This window comes from Salmo trutta, unplaced genomic scaffold (genome assembly GCF_901001165.1).
Source record: "Salmo trutta unplaced genomic scaffold, fSalTru1.1, whole genome shotgun sequence".
Lineage (NCBI taxonomy): Eukaryota > Metazoa > Chordata > Actinopteri > Salmoniformes > Salmonidae > Salmo > Salmo trutta.
The window spans coordinates 287,946-303,741 of NW_021822706.1; the positions used below are offsets into that span (position 1 = coordinate 287,946).

At 46.0% G+C, this 15,796-nt stretch overlaps 1 pseudogene; it reads right to left on the reverse strand.

Moving 5' to 3' along the window:
* Positions 1-289: 289 nt before the first annotated feature.
* LOC115183926 (extracellular sulfatase Sulf-1-like) overlaps positions 290-15,796 on the reverse strand; it is a 39,677-nt pseudogene continuing 24,170 nt past the window's right edge.

Genomic DNA, 15,796 nt, shown 5'->3' on the forward strand with positions numbered 1-15,796 from the left:
GTTTCTGTTCCCGCTGAAGACTAGCCCCCCCCCCCCGCTGTCAAGCCCCTCCTCCAGCTGATGGGCCATTCACGTGTAACCACGGGCAACCACCTCCCCCCTCAGGCCCCTCCCCCTCCTCTGATCCGCTGACCTCACATCGCAGACACCACCTGAGGTCTGTCTAATGGGTTAGTCTCATCCGGGAGGTCATTCATAGATTGTGGTTGACCTTTAACCTCTGAATCGCGGGGTATGTGGGTGGTACTGAGGAGGTGGTGGGGGGTGGGGGGGGGGGGGGGGTGGGGGTTGCTTGGGGCAAGAGGGGTGGCGCGGGGGGTCTCTGGGATTCCCGCTGTGGCCCAGTTCAGGGTGACCAGGCCTGGCCAGATGTCCTGGCTGGGGGTCTCCTCTCCTTTTCCTCCGCTGCCCTCCTCCAGCCCCACGGCCCCCTGCTCAGACGCAGGGTCATCCTTAAAGTCAAGCTTACGGGGTCGTCGTCGTTGTTTTTTCTCCAGTTGGTCTAAAAGGTGTAGCAGAAACATTATCAACATCCTGCTGGAAGATGTGCCAGTCGTCCTGTCTGGGCTGTAGTCAGTCCACCTCCTTCTCCGTCAGGTTGGGCAGCTTAACCCGCTCGTCCGTCCCAGACTGGCTGAGTGCTGTGGGGGGAGAGGGTCAGGGTCTGGAGGTATGGGTGTGTAGTAGTGGTAGTTTGTGGTTGCAGTCATGCCCAGCCCAACATCAGTATTCAGCCCGTAGCCTCCACTATGGCACCCAGCTCAGCTCCATAGGATTAGGGCCGTCTGTCCGTCTGTCCGTCTGTCCGTCTGTCCGTCTGTCCGTCCGTCCGTCCGTCCGTCCGTCCGTCCGTTCTGACTGGAAGTCCCTCTGGATAAGAATATCATCTTAAATGAAACAAAATGTAAAGATGCAACGATGACCCCTCAGACTTCATGGTGACAAGCTACTTTCAATTAAGAAGAAATCTAAAAAAATCGTGTCAACTAATCGATTATTAGTGAACATAGTTTCCCAGGCATGCAGTCAAAAACCAAGCAGCTCCAACACCTCATTGATTATTAGTGGGAATTAGTTAATGAGTCGGCCCTTGCAGTTATTAAGGAGAGAAGCCTCTTTCAGAGAGAGAGAGAGAGAGAGAGAGAGAGAGAGAGAGAGAGAGAGAGAGAGAGAGAGAGAGAGAGAGAGAGAGAGAGAGAGAGAGAGAGAGAGAGAGAGAGAGAGAGAGAGTCTGTTTCCCAAGTGGCGCACTATGTAGTGCACTTTAGACCAGGGCCCTAAGGGTTCTGGTCAAAAGTGCACTATATTGGTAATAGTGTACCATTGGGACACATACAGAGAGATGGTAAAAGAAGGGTGGATACCTGTGTGCTTCGTAGCTGTCTCCATCTTTACCTCCTGATCAGGAAAATAAGAGCAGATCCAATGTTAATTAAGAGATGTGGGGGGGACTAAGAAAAATAACGAATCATTCACATTGGAGATGTCTCTTCATGAACAGGACAACCCAGCATCTCTATGTCCTAGAGGAGAACTGATGGTTCTCTTAGAGTATAGATGGAGAGACAACGGAGGAGAGGAGGAGCAGGACAGGGCTTTGGTGGAGAGGAGGAGCAGGACAGGGCTCTGGGGGAGAGGAGGAGCAGGACAGGGCTCTGGGGGAGAGGAGGAGCAGGACAGGGCTCTGGTGGAGAGGAGGAGCAGGACAGGGCTCTGGGGGAGAGGGAGGAGCTGGACAGGGCTCTGGTGGAGAGGAGGAGCAGGACAGGGCTCTGGGGGAGAGGAGGAGCAGGACAGGGCTCTGGGAGAGAGGAGGAGCAGGACAGGGCTCTGGTGGAGAGGAGGAGCAGGAGGGGGCTCTGGGAGAGAGGAGGAGCAGGACAGGGCTCTGGGGGAGAGGAGGAGCAGGACAGGGCTCTGGTGGAGAGGAGGAGCAGGACAGGGCTCTGGGGGAGAGGAGGAGCTGGACAGGGCTCTGGTGGAGAGGAGGAGCAGGACAGGGCTCTGGGGGAGAGGAGGAGCAGGACAGGGCTCTGGGAGAGAGGAGGAGCAGGACAGGGCTCTGGTGGAGAGGAGGAGCAGGAGGGGGCTCTGGGAGAGAGGAGGAGCAGGACAGGGCTTTGGTGGAGAGGAGGAGCAGGACGGGGCTCTGGTAGAGAGGAGGAGCAGGATAGGGCTCTGGTGGAGAGGAGGAGCAGGACAGGGCTCTGGGGGAGAGGAGGAGCAGGACAGGGCTCTGGTGGAGAGGAGGAGCAGGACAGGGCTCTGGTGGAGAGGAGGAGCAGGACAGGGCTCTGGGGGAGAGGAGGAGCAGGACAGGGCTCTGGTGGAGAGGAGGAGCAGGACAGGGCTCTGGTGGAGAGGAGGAGCAGGACAGGGCTCTGGGAGAGAGGAGGAGCAGGTCAGGGCTCTGGTGGAGAGGAGGAGCAGGACAGGGCTCTGGGGGAGAGGAGGAGCAGGACAGGGCTCTGGTGGAGAGGAGGAGCAGGACAGGGCTCTGGGGGAGAGGATGGAGGAATATTTGATTGGGTTGGATGGATAGATAGATGGAGGGTGAGATTGTGAAGGACATAGCTAGTGGGATGATGTGGGTACAGAAACACTCTCTCCTTTTACCCTCTGTAGCTGTGACATGACTGATGTTCAGTTAGCTGCCAGGCTGAGGAGGTAACGCTCCCAGTAATATAATTCCTGCCTGGAATCATGACTGGCACAGTGATGAAACGGGCAGCTTTAACCAACATGAAGACACAAATGCCCTGGCACTGTGGGCATACACAGAAACACACTGTATGCCAATCTAACTTTCCGGGTTCATTGAGTTTCTCTGTCTTAGGCCCCTGGAGGCCCCTCGAAACCCTATGCCTCTGTGCCCAATCTCTCTCCCTCCTCCTCTCCCTCTCCCTCTTCCTCCTCCTCTCCCTCTTCCTCCTCCTCTTCCTCCTCCTCTCCCTGTTTCTCTGTGGTCAGGATGTGGGGTTTCTATCATCTGTCCTTCAGCACTGCCTCCTCTGTCTCCTCCACTGTCTCCTCCTCTGTCTCCTCCTCTGTCTCCTCCACTGTCTCCTCCACTGTCTCCTCCTCTGTCTCCTCCTCTGTCTTCTCCTCTGTCTCCTCCTCTGTCTCCTCCTCTGTCTTCTCCACTCTCCTCCTCTGTCTTCTCTACTCTCCTCCTCTGACTCCTCCACTGTCTCCTCCACTGTCTCCTCCTCTGTCTCCTCCTCTGTCTCCTCCTCTGTCTCCTCCACTGTCTCCTCCACTGTCTCCTCCTCTGTCTCCTCCTCTGTCTCCTCCTCTGTCTTCTCCTCTGTCTTCTCCTCTGTCTTCTCCACTCTCCTCCTCTGTCTTCTCTACTCTCCTCCTCTGACTCCTTCTCTGCCTCCTCCACTGTCTCCTCATCTGTCTCCTCCTGTGTCTCCTCCTTTGTCTCCTCCTGTCTCCTCCTGTCTCCTCCACTCTCCTCCACTCTCCTCCACTCTCCTCCTCTTCACAACATTGAAGTGTAAGAGGCCTCCATTTTTTTTTTAATGGACTGGATCTTTATACTTACCACCTGGGTCCTGTTTTAGTACTAATGAAATCAGACCTTGTTGAGTACCTTAATGTCCACCATTTTTATAGGAGTAATTAAAACATGCAAATAATGGAGTAGTAGTACTAAAAGTAGCACTAATAGTAGTACTGTAGTATCACCGTAGTAGTACTAATGGACATACTGTAGTAGTACTGTAGTATCACTGTAGTAGTACTAATAGGAGTACTGTAGTATCACTGTAGAAGTACTAATAGTAGTACTGTAGTATCAATGTAGTAGTACTGTAGCATAACAGTATTGGTACTGTAGTATCACTGTATTATCACCATAATAGTACTAATAGTAGTACTGTAGTAGCACGGTAGTAGTACTAATAGTAGTACTGTAGAAGAACTGTAATAATACTAAAAGTAGTACTGTAGTAGCGCTGTAGTAGTACTAATATACGTACTGTAGTAGCACTGTAGTAGTATTAATAGTAGTACTGTTGTATCACTGTAGTAGTACTAATAGACGTACTGTAGTATCACTGTAGTAGTACTAATGGACATACTGTTGTAGTACTGTAGTAGTACTAATAGGAGTACTGTAGTATCACTGTAGTAGTACTAATAGTACTGTAGTATCAATGTAGTAGTACTAATGGTAGTACTGTAGTATAACTGTATTGGTACTGTAGTATCACTGTATTGTCACCATAATAGTACTAATAGTAGTACTGTAGGAGCACGGTAGTAGTACTAATAGTAGTACTGTAGTAGTACTGTAGTACTAATGTATTTTGCCTCTAGCAGTACTACCAGTAGTACTGTAGTAGCACTGTAGTTTGACTGTAGTAGTACTGTAGTAGCATTGTAGTAGTACTAATAGTAGTACTGTAGTTTGACTGTAGTAGTACTGTAGTAGCATTGTAGTAGTACTAATAGTAGTACTGTAGTTTGACTGTAGCAGCACTGTAGTAGTACTAACAGGAGTACTGTAGTATCACTGTAGTACTACTGTATTTTGACTCTAGCAGTACTAATCGTAGTACTGTAGTAGCACTAATAGTAGTAACGTAGTGTCACTGTATTATCACCATAATAGTACTAATAGTAGTACTGTAGTAGCACTGTGGTAGTACAGTACTACTGTAGTTTGACTGTATTAGTACTAATAGTAGTACTGTAGTGTCAACGTAGTATCACTGTAGTAGTACTAATAGCACTACTGTAGTAGCACTATAGTATCACTGTAGTAGTACGGTAGTATCACTGTAGTAGTACTAATAGTAGTACTATTAGTACTACTATTAGTACTATTAGTACTACTACAGTGATACTACCGTACTACTATTAGTACTACTACAGTGATACTACCGTACTACTATTAGTACTACTACAGTGATACTACTGTACTACTATTAGTACTACTACAGTGATACTACTGTACTACTATTAGTACTACTACAGTGATACTACTGTACTACTATTAGTACTACTACAGTGATACTACTGTACTACTATTAGTACTACTACAATGATACTACCGTACTACTATTAGTACTACTACAGTGATACTACGTACTACTATTAGTACTACTACAGTGATACTACCGTACTACTATTAGTACTACTACAGTGATACTACGTTGACACTACAGTACTACTATTAGTACTAATACAGTATCACTGTAGTAGTGTGTTTACCTGTTGAGTCCAGCCCTTTTGGTCGGGGGTTACACTGCTTGTATCCCTGGCAGCTCCTCATCTCCATCAGCTGGGAATGAAGGGTGTTCAGCACCTCTCTATCCACTGAATACACTGTGTTGGTCAACTATAACACACACACTCACACAGACACGCACAGACAGACACAGACAGACACACAGACAGGCACAGACAACCACAAACAGACACACAGATACACACACAGATACACACATGGAGGCACACACAGACAGACACAGACAGACACACAGACACACACTTCAATACATAGTTTTCGATAGACAGAAAATACAAACTGTTACAGAAAGGTATCTGGAAGGGGAGGAGTCCACTCACCTGGTAGGGGTCGTGGTTGAGGTCAAAGTACTCGAGGAAGCCCGTGGCGAACTCACAGAACAGGGTGTTGTGGGTCTCGTTGATGGTCCTCACGCACCAGTAGGTGTTGTTGTTGGAACTGGTGCAGGCACAGAACGCTCCGACTGGAGGATTAGAGGCAGGACAGACCAGGGTTAACCTACTAACTAGAACACAAGCTGGAGGATTAGAGGCAGGACAGACCAGGGTTAACCTACTAACTAGAACACAAGCTGGAGGATTAGAGGCAGGACAGACCAGGGTTAACCTACTAACTAGAACACAACCTGGAGGATTAGAGGCAGGACAGACCAGGGTTAACCTACTAACTAGAACACAACCTGGAGGATTAGAGGCAGGACAGACCAGGGTTAACCTACTAACTAGAACACAACCTGGAGGATTAGAGGCAGGACAGACCAGGGTTAACTACTAACTAGAACACAACCTGGAGGATTAGAGGAAGCAGACCAGGGTTAACTACTAACTAGAACACAACCTGGAGGATTAGAGGCAGTACAGACCAGGGTTAACTACTAACTAGAACACAACCTGGAGGAGTAGAGGAAGGACAGACCAGGGTTAACCTACTAACTAGAACACAACCTGGAGGATTAGAGGAAGCAGACCAGGGTTAACCTACTAACTAGAACACAACCTGGAGGATTAGAGGCAGGACAGACCAGGGTTAACTACTAACTAGAACACAACCTGGAGGATTAGAGGCAGGACAGACCAGGGTTAACTACTAACTAGAACACAACCTGGAGGATTAGAGGAAGCAGACCAGGGTTAACCTACTAACTAGAACACAACCTGGAGGATTAGAGGCAGGACAGACCAGGGTTAACTACTAACTAGAACACAACCTGGAGGATTAGAGGAAGCAGACCAGGGTTAACTACTAACTAGAACACAACCTGGAGGATTAGAGGAAGCAGACCAGGGTTAACTACTAACTAGAACACAACCTGGAGGATTAGAGGCAGGACAGACCAGGGTTAACTACTAACTAGAACACAACCTGGAGGATTAGAGGCAGGACAGACCAGGGTTAACTACTAACTAGAACACAACCTGGAGGATTAGAGGCAGTACAGACCAGGGTTAACTACTAACTAGAACACAACCTGGAGGATTAGAGGCAGGACAGACCAGGGTTAACCTACTAACTAGAACACAACCTGGAGGATTAGAGGCAGGACAGACCAGGGTTAACCTACTAACTAGAACACAACCTGGAGGATTAGAGGAAGCAGACCAGGGTTAACTACTAACTAGAACACAACCTGGAGGATTAGAGGCAGGACAGACCAGGGTTAACCTACTAACTAGAACACAACCTGGAGGATTAGAGGCAGGACAGACCAGGGTTAACCTACTAACTAGAACACAACCTGGAGGATTAGAGGAAGGACAGACCAGGGTTAACCTACTAACTAGAACACAACCTGGAGGATTAGAGGAAGCAGACCAGGGTTAACCTACTAACTAGAACACAACCTGGAGGATTAGAGGAAGCAGACCAGGGTTAACCTACTAACTAGAACACAACCTGGAGGATTAGAGGCAGGACAGACCAGGGTTAACCTACTAACTAGAACACAACCTGGAGGATTAGAGCCAGGACAGACCAGGGTTAACTACTAAATAGAACACAACCTGGAGGATTAGAGGCAGGACAGACCAGGGTTAACCTACTAACTAGAACACAACCTGGAGGATTAGAGGCAGGACAGACCAGGGTTAACCTACTAACTAGAACACAACCTGGAGGATTAGAGGCAGGACAGACCAGGGTTAACCTACTAACTAGAACACAACCTGGAGGATTAGAGGAAGCAGACCAGGGTTAACCTACTAACTAGAACACAACCTGGAGGATTAGAGGCAGGACAGACCAGGGGTAACTACTAACTAGAACACAACCTGGAGGATTAGAGTCAGGACAGACCAGGGTTAACTACTAACTAGAACACAACCTGGAGGATTAGAGGCAGGACAGACCAGGGTTAACCTACTAACTAGAACACAACCTGGAGGATTAGAGGAAGCAGACCAGGGTTAACTACTAACTAGAACACAACCTGGAGGATTAGAGGCAGGACAGACCAGGGTTAACCTACTAACTAGAACACAACCTGGAGGATTAGAGGCAGGACAGACCAGGGTTAACTACTAACTAGAACACAACCTGGAGGATTAGAGGCAGGACAGACCAGGGTTAACCTACTAACTAGAACACAACCTGGAGGATTAGAGGCAGGACAGACCAGGGTTAACTACTAACTAGAACACAACCTGGAGGATTAGAGGCAGGACAGACCAGGGTTAACTACTAACTAGAACACAACCTGGAGGATTAGAGGCAGGACAGACCAGGGTTAACCTACTAACTAGAACACAACCTGGAGGATTAGAGGCAGGACAGACCAGGGTTAACCTACTAACTAGAACACAACCTGGAGGATTAGAGGCAGGACAGACCAGGGTTAACTACTAACTAGAACACAACCTGGAGGATTAGAGGAAGCAGACCAGGGTTAACCTACTAACTAGAACACAACCTGGAGGATTAGAGGCAGGACAGACCAGGGTTAACCTACTAACTAGAACACAACCTGGAGGATTAGAGGCAGGACAGACCAGGGTTAACTACTAACTAGAACACAACCTGGAGGATTAGAGGCAGGACAGACCAGGGTTAACTACTAACTAGAACACAACCTGGAGGATTAGAGGCAGGACAGACCAGGGTTAACTACTAACTAGAACACAACCTGGAGGATTAGAGGAAGCAGACCAGGGTTAACCTACTAACTAGAACACAACCTGGAGGATTAGAGCCAGGACAGACCAGGGTTAACTACTAACTAGAACACAACCTGGAGGATTAGAGGCAGGACAGACCAGGGTTAACTACTAACTAGAACACAACCTGGAGGATTAGAGGAAGGATAGACCAGGGTTAACCTACTAACTAGAACACAACCTGGAGGATTAGAGGAAGCAGACCAGGGTTAACTACTAACTAGAAAACAAACTGGAGGATTAGAGGCAGGACAGACCAGGGTTAACTACTAACTAGAACACAACCTGGAGGATTAGAGGCAGGACAGACCAGGGTTAACCTACTAACTAGAACACAATCTGGAGGATTAGAGGCAGGACAGACCAGGGTTAACTACTAACTAGAACACAACCTGGAGGATTAGAGGCAGGACAGACCAGGGTTAACTACTAACTAGAACACAACCTGGAGGATTAGAGGAAGCAGACCAGGGTTAACCTACTAACTAGAACACAACCTGGAGGATTAGAGGCAGGACAGACCAGGGTTAACCTACTAACTAGAACACAACCTGGAGGATTAGAGGCAGGACAGACCAGGGTTAACTACTAACTAGAACACAACCTGGAGGATTAGAAGAAGGACAGACCAGGGTTAACCTACTAACTAGAACACAACCTGGAGGATTAGAGGCAGGACAGACCAGGGTTAACTACTAACTAGAACACAACCTGGAGGATTAGAGGAAGCAGACCAGGGTTAACTACTAACTAGAACACAACCTGGAGGATTAGAGGAAGCAGACCAGGGTTAACCTACTAACTAGAACACAACCTGGAGGATTAGAGGCAGGACAGACCAGGGTTAACCTACTAACTAGAACACAACCTGGAGGATTAGAGGCAGGACAGACCAGGGTTAACCTACTAACTAGAACACAACCTGGAGGATTAGAGGCAGGACAGACCAGGGTTAACTACTAACTAGAACACAACCTGGAGGATTAGAGGCAGGACAGACCAGGGTTAACCTACTAACTAGAACACAACCTGGAGGATTAGAGGCAGGACAGACCAGGGTTAACTACTAACTAGAACACAACCTGGAGGATTAGAGGAAGGACAGACCAGGGTTAACCTACTAACTAGAACACAACCTGGAGGATTAGAGGAAGCAGACCAGGGTTAACTACTAACTAGAACACAACCTGGAGGATTAGAGGAAGCAGACCAGGGTTAACCTACTAACTAGAACACAACCTGGAGGATTAGAGGCAGGACAGACCAGGGTTAACCTACTAACTAGAACACAACCTGGAGGATTAGAGGCAGGACAGACCAGGGTTAACTACTAACTAGAACACAACCTGGAGGATTAGAGGCAGGACAGACCAGGGTTAACTACTAACTAGAACACAACCTGGAGGATTAGAAGAAGGACAGACCAGGGTTAACCTACTAACTAGAACACAACCTGGAGGATTAGAGGCAGGACAGACCAGGGTTAACCTACTAACTAGAACACAACCTGGAGGATTAGAGGCAGGACAGACCAGGGTTAACCTACTAACTAGAACACAACCTGGAGGATTAGAGGCAGGACAGACCAGGGTTAACCTACTAACTAGAACACAACCTGGAGGATTAGAGGCAGGACAGACCAGGGTTAACTACTAACTAGAACACAACCTGGAGGATTAGAGGCAGGACAGACCAGGGTTAACTACTAACTAGAACACAACCTGGAGGATTAGAGGCAGGACAGACCAGGGTTAACTACTAACTAGAACACAACCTGGAGGATTAGAGGAAGCAGACCAGGGTTAACCTACTAACTAGAACACAACCTGGAGGATTAGAGCCAGGACAGACCAGGGTTAACTACTAACTAGAACACAACCTGGAGGATTAGAGGCAGGACAGACCAGGGTTAACTACTAACTAGAACACAACCTGGAGCATTAGAGGAAAGACAGACCAGGGTTAACTACTAACTAGAACACAACCTGGAGGATTAGAGGCAGGACAGACCAGGGTTAACCTACTAACTAGAACACAACCTGGAGGATTAGAGGCAGGACAGACCAGGGTTAACCTACTAACTAGAACACAACCTGGAGGATTAGAGGAAGGACAGACCAGGGTTAACTACTAACTAGAACACAACCTGGAGGATTAGAGGCAGGACAGACCAGGGTTAACTACTAACTAGAACACAACCTGGAGGATTAGAGGAAGCAGACCAGGGTTAACCTACTAACTAGAACACAACCTGGAGGATTAGAGGCAGGACAGACCAGGGTTAACCTACTAACTAGAACACAACCTGGAGGATTAGAGGCAGGACAGACCAGGGTTAACTACTAACTAGAACACAACCTGGAGGATTAGAGGCAGGACAGACCAGGGTTAACCTACTAACTAGAACACAACCTGGAGGATTAGAGGAAGCAGACCAGGGTTAACTACTAACTAGAACACAACCTGGAGGATTAGAGGAAGCAGACCAGGGTTAACCTACTAACTAGAACACAACCTGGAGGATGAGAGGCAGGACAGACCAGGGTTAACTACTAACTAGAACACAACCTGGAGGATTAGAGGCAGGACAGACCAGGGTTAACCTACTAACTAGAACACAACCTGGAGGATTAGAGGCAGGACAGACCAGGGTTAACCTACTAACTAGAACACAACCTGGAGGATTAGAGGCAGGACAGACCAGGGTTAACTACTAACTAGAACACAACCTGGAGGATTAGAGGCAGGACAGACCAGGGTTAACTACTAACTAGAACACAACCTGGAGGATTAGAGGCAGGACAGACCAGGGTTAACCTACTAACTAGAACACAACCTGGAGGATTAGAGGCAGGACAGACCAGGGTTAACTACTAACTAGAACACAACCTGGAGGATTAGAGGCAGGACAGACCAGGGTTAACTACTAACTAGAACACAACCTGGAGGATTAGAGGCAGGACAGACCAGGGTTAACCTACTAACTAGAACACAACCTGGAGGATTAGAGGCAGGACAGACCAGGGTTAACCTACTAACTAGAACACAACCTGGAGGATTAGAGGAAGCAGACCAGGGTTAACTACTAACTAGAACACAACCTGGAGGATTAGAGGAAGGACAGACCAGGGTTAACTACTAACTAGAACACAACCTGGAGGATTAGAGGCAGGACAGACCAGGGTTAACTACTAACTAGAACACAACCTGGAGGATTAGAGGAAGCAGACCAGGGTTAACCTACTAACTAGAACACAACCTGGAGGATTAGAGGCAGGACAGACCAGGGTTAACCTACTAACTAGAACACAACCTGGAGGATTAGAGGCAGGACAGACCAGGGTTAACTACTAACTAGAACACAACCTGGAGGATTAGAGGCAGGACAGACCAGGGTTAACCTACTAACTAGAACACAACCTGGAGGATTAGAGGAAGCAGACCAGGGTTAACCTACTAACTAGAACACAACCTGGAGGATTAGAGGCAGGACAGACCAGGGTTAACTACTAACTAGAACACAACCTGGAGGATTAGAGGCAGGACAGACCAGGGTTAACCTACTAACTAGAACACAACCTGGAGGATTAGAGGCAGGACAGACCAGGGTTAACCTACTAACTAGAACACAACCTGGAGGATTAGAGGCAGGACAGACCAGGGTTAACCTACTAACTAGAACACAACCCTCCAGTGTAGTAACAGTGTAATGTTGGTGTATTAACGGTGTAGTGTTGGTGTATTAACAGTGTATTAACGGTGTAGTAACGGTGTAGTAACAGTGTAATGTTGGCGTATTAACAGTGTAGTAACAGTGTAGTGTTGGCGTATTAACAGTGTAGTAACGGTGTAGTAACGGTGTAGTAACGGTGTAGTAACAGCGTATTAACGATGTAGTAACAGTGTAGTGTTGGCGTATTAACGGTGTAGTGTTGGTGTATTAACAGTGTATTAACGGTGTAGTAACGGTGTAGTAACAGTGTAATGTTGGCGTATTAACAGTGTAGTAACAGTGTAGTGTTGGCGTATTAACAGTGTAGTAACGGTGTAGTAACGGTGTAGTAACGGTGTAGTAACGGTGTAGTAACGGTGTAGTAACGGTGTAATGTTGGCGTATTAATGGTGTAGTAACAGTGTAGTGTTGGCGTATTGACAGTGTAGTGTTGGCGTATTAACAGTGTAGTGTTGGCGTAGTAACGGTGTAGTAACGGTGTAGTAACAGTGCAGTAACAGTGTAGTGTAGTGTTGGCGTATTAACGGTGTATTAACGGTGTAGTAACAGTGGAGTAACAGTGTAGTGTAGTGTTGGCGTATTAACGGTGTATTAACGGTGTAGTAACAGTGTAGTGTAGTGTTGGCGTATTAACGGTGTATTAACGGTGTAGTAACAGTGGAGTAACAGTGTAGTGTAGTGTTGGCGTATTAACGGTGTATTAACGGTGTAGTAACGTACGGTTCCAGAAGGGGGCGGTCTGCCAGTGGTCGTTGTTGTGAGTGAAACAGGTGAGGCCGGGTAGACTGCAGTCATCCCCATTTCTCTGCCTCTTTCTCTCTTTCCTCTCCTTTTTCTTTCGCCTGATCTCGTTATTTAACAGCTGCGTCTTCCCATCCACTTCTTGCGCCGCCTCCCTGCATGACGGACAGACAGACACACCCGCCAATAAAATGACAGACAGTAGTGCATTATATAGGGAAAAGTGTACCAATTCAGATGCATCCTCCTGGTGCGAGGCGATGGTTAGAGGGAAGGGCTGATTCCTTTCAGACTGAGTCAAGGTGTTGTGTTCCTGCTGCCGCTTGTGATGCTCACTTCCAGACCTCTGCTCTGAGGCAGGCTTGACTGGAGAACATGCACATTCCATACAGGAACCATGACGATTTACCACAACACAGGATAATGCACAACACAAATGAACATCGTACAGTACCAGTCAAAAGTTTGGACACACCTACTCATTCAAGGGTTTTTCTTTATTTTGTACTATTTTCTACATTGTAGAATAATAGTTAAGACATCAAAACTACGAAATAACACATATGGAATCATGTAGTGGCCACAAAAGTGTTAAACAAATCAAAATATATTTCAAATTTGAGATTCTTCAAAGTAGCCACCCTTTGCCTTGATGACAACAGGAAAGGGCCTTCCCCAAACTGTTGCCACAAAGCTCGAAGCACAGAATCATCTAGAATATCATTGTATGCTGTAGTGTTAAGATTTCCCTTCACTGGAGCTAAGGGGCCCAAACCATGAAAAACAGCCCTTTACAGTTGACACTGGGCATTGGGGCAGGTAGCGTTCTCCTGGCATCTGCCAAACCCAGATTATTTCGTTGGACTGCCAGATGGTGAAGAGTGATTCATCACTCCAGAGATCGCGTTTCCACAGTTCCAGAGTCCAATGGCGGAGAGCTTTACACCACTCCAGCAGAGACTTGGCATTGCGCATGGTGATCTTAGGCTTGTGTGCGGCTGCTCAGCCATTGAAACCCATTTCATGAAGCTCCCGGCGAACAGTTCTTGTGCTGACGTTGCTTCCAGAGGCAGTTTGGAACTCGGTAGTGAGTGTTGCAACCGAGGACAGACGATTTCTATGCGGTACGCGCTTCAGCACTCGGCGGTCCCGTTCTGTGAGCTTGTGTAACTGATCACTTCGCGGCTGAGCCCGTTGTTGCTCCTAGATATTTTTCACTTCGTTGACAGGGGAAGCTCTAGCAGGGCAGAAATTTGATGAACTGACTTGTTGGAAAAGTGGAATCCTATGACGGTGGCACGTTGAAAGTCACTGAGCTCTTCGGCAAGGCCATTCTACTGCCAATGTTTGTCTATGGAGATTGCATGGCGGTGTGCTCGATTTTCCCCTAACTTTACCACCAATACCCTAATTGGAGTAAACTAATGGACAACAACACTTAGGCTCCTACTTCCAGCCTGTACATTTTACAGACAGTATATTTTACATTAGTCATCTTTTGTTTGTTTTTAGTCCCATCCATCATCTACCCTAAACCCCTCCCATCTATCTCTGAACACCATCAAGTTATGATTTCTATTTGCCATATCTTTTTATAAAACTATGCTGTGATGTTTCACAAAAAAGTTAGGAACCTTTCTATTCTCATAGTTTCTACAGACTGTAAATTGAAGATAAACATTTTTGCTAACAGTTTTATTATATTATTGATGGATTGACTATGACTTTTCAAATAACCCAGTAGTTCTATCTGCAGGGTTAGCTCCAGGTAAATGTTGCAATTCTTCAGCCATTTCTGGACCGTGACCAAAAACAAGCTACATATGGACAGTACCAATTGTATTCCTTCTAATGATTCTGTCTATTCGGGGTGAAAGATCTACAGTTCATCGTGATGGTTGTATCCCATATATATATATATATATATATATATATATATATATATATATATATATATATATATATATATATATATATATATATATATATATATGTGTGTGTTTGTGTGTGTGTGTGTGTGTATATATATATATATGTGTATGTGTATATGTGTATGTATGTATGTATGTATGTATGTATGTATGTATGTATGTATGTATGTATGTATGTATGTATGTATGTATGTATGTATATGTATATGTTGTTGTCCATTAGTGTACTCCAATTAGGGGAGTGGTGGTAGAGTGATGGTTGTGCCCTGTATATATATAGGGGATACAACCATCACTCTACCACCCCTCTCCTAATTAGAGTACACTAATGGACAACAACACTTAGGCTTCTACTTCCAGCATCTATCTATCTATCTATCTATCTATCTATCTATCTATCTATCTATCTATCTATCTATCTATCTATCTATCTATCTATCTATCTATCTATCTATCTAGTATCTATCTATCTATCTAGTATCTATCTATCTAGTATCTATCTATCTATCTAGTATCTATCTATCTAGTATCTATCTATCTATCTAGTATCTATCTATCTAGTATCTATCTATCTATCTAGTATCTATCTATCTAGTATCTATCTATCTATCTATCTAGTATCTATCTATCTATCTATCTATCTATCTATCTATCTATCTATCTATCTATCTATCTATCTATCTATCTATCGTATAACTAATAAATGTTTTATTATCATTTAAACTGAAAAACCAAGATTTCAATCCAGAGTTGTTTTGTGTATCAGTTCCTACTAAACCATGTGCCATGGAATAGGTACATCGAAAATCTCTTCCCAACTATTTTGCAATCTGTATGGCACAGCTGTCAATTCTTCGGTCCTTAAATTCAACTGGTATACTTTTCTATTTATTACAATTTTCTTGAACCATTGTTGGTCTTTAATACTGACCTCTTCTTCAATGTTGGTCTTTAATACTGACCTCTTCTTCAATGTTGGTCT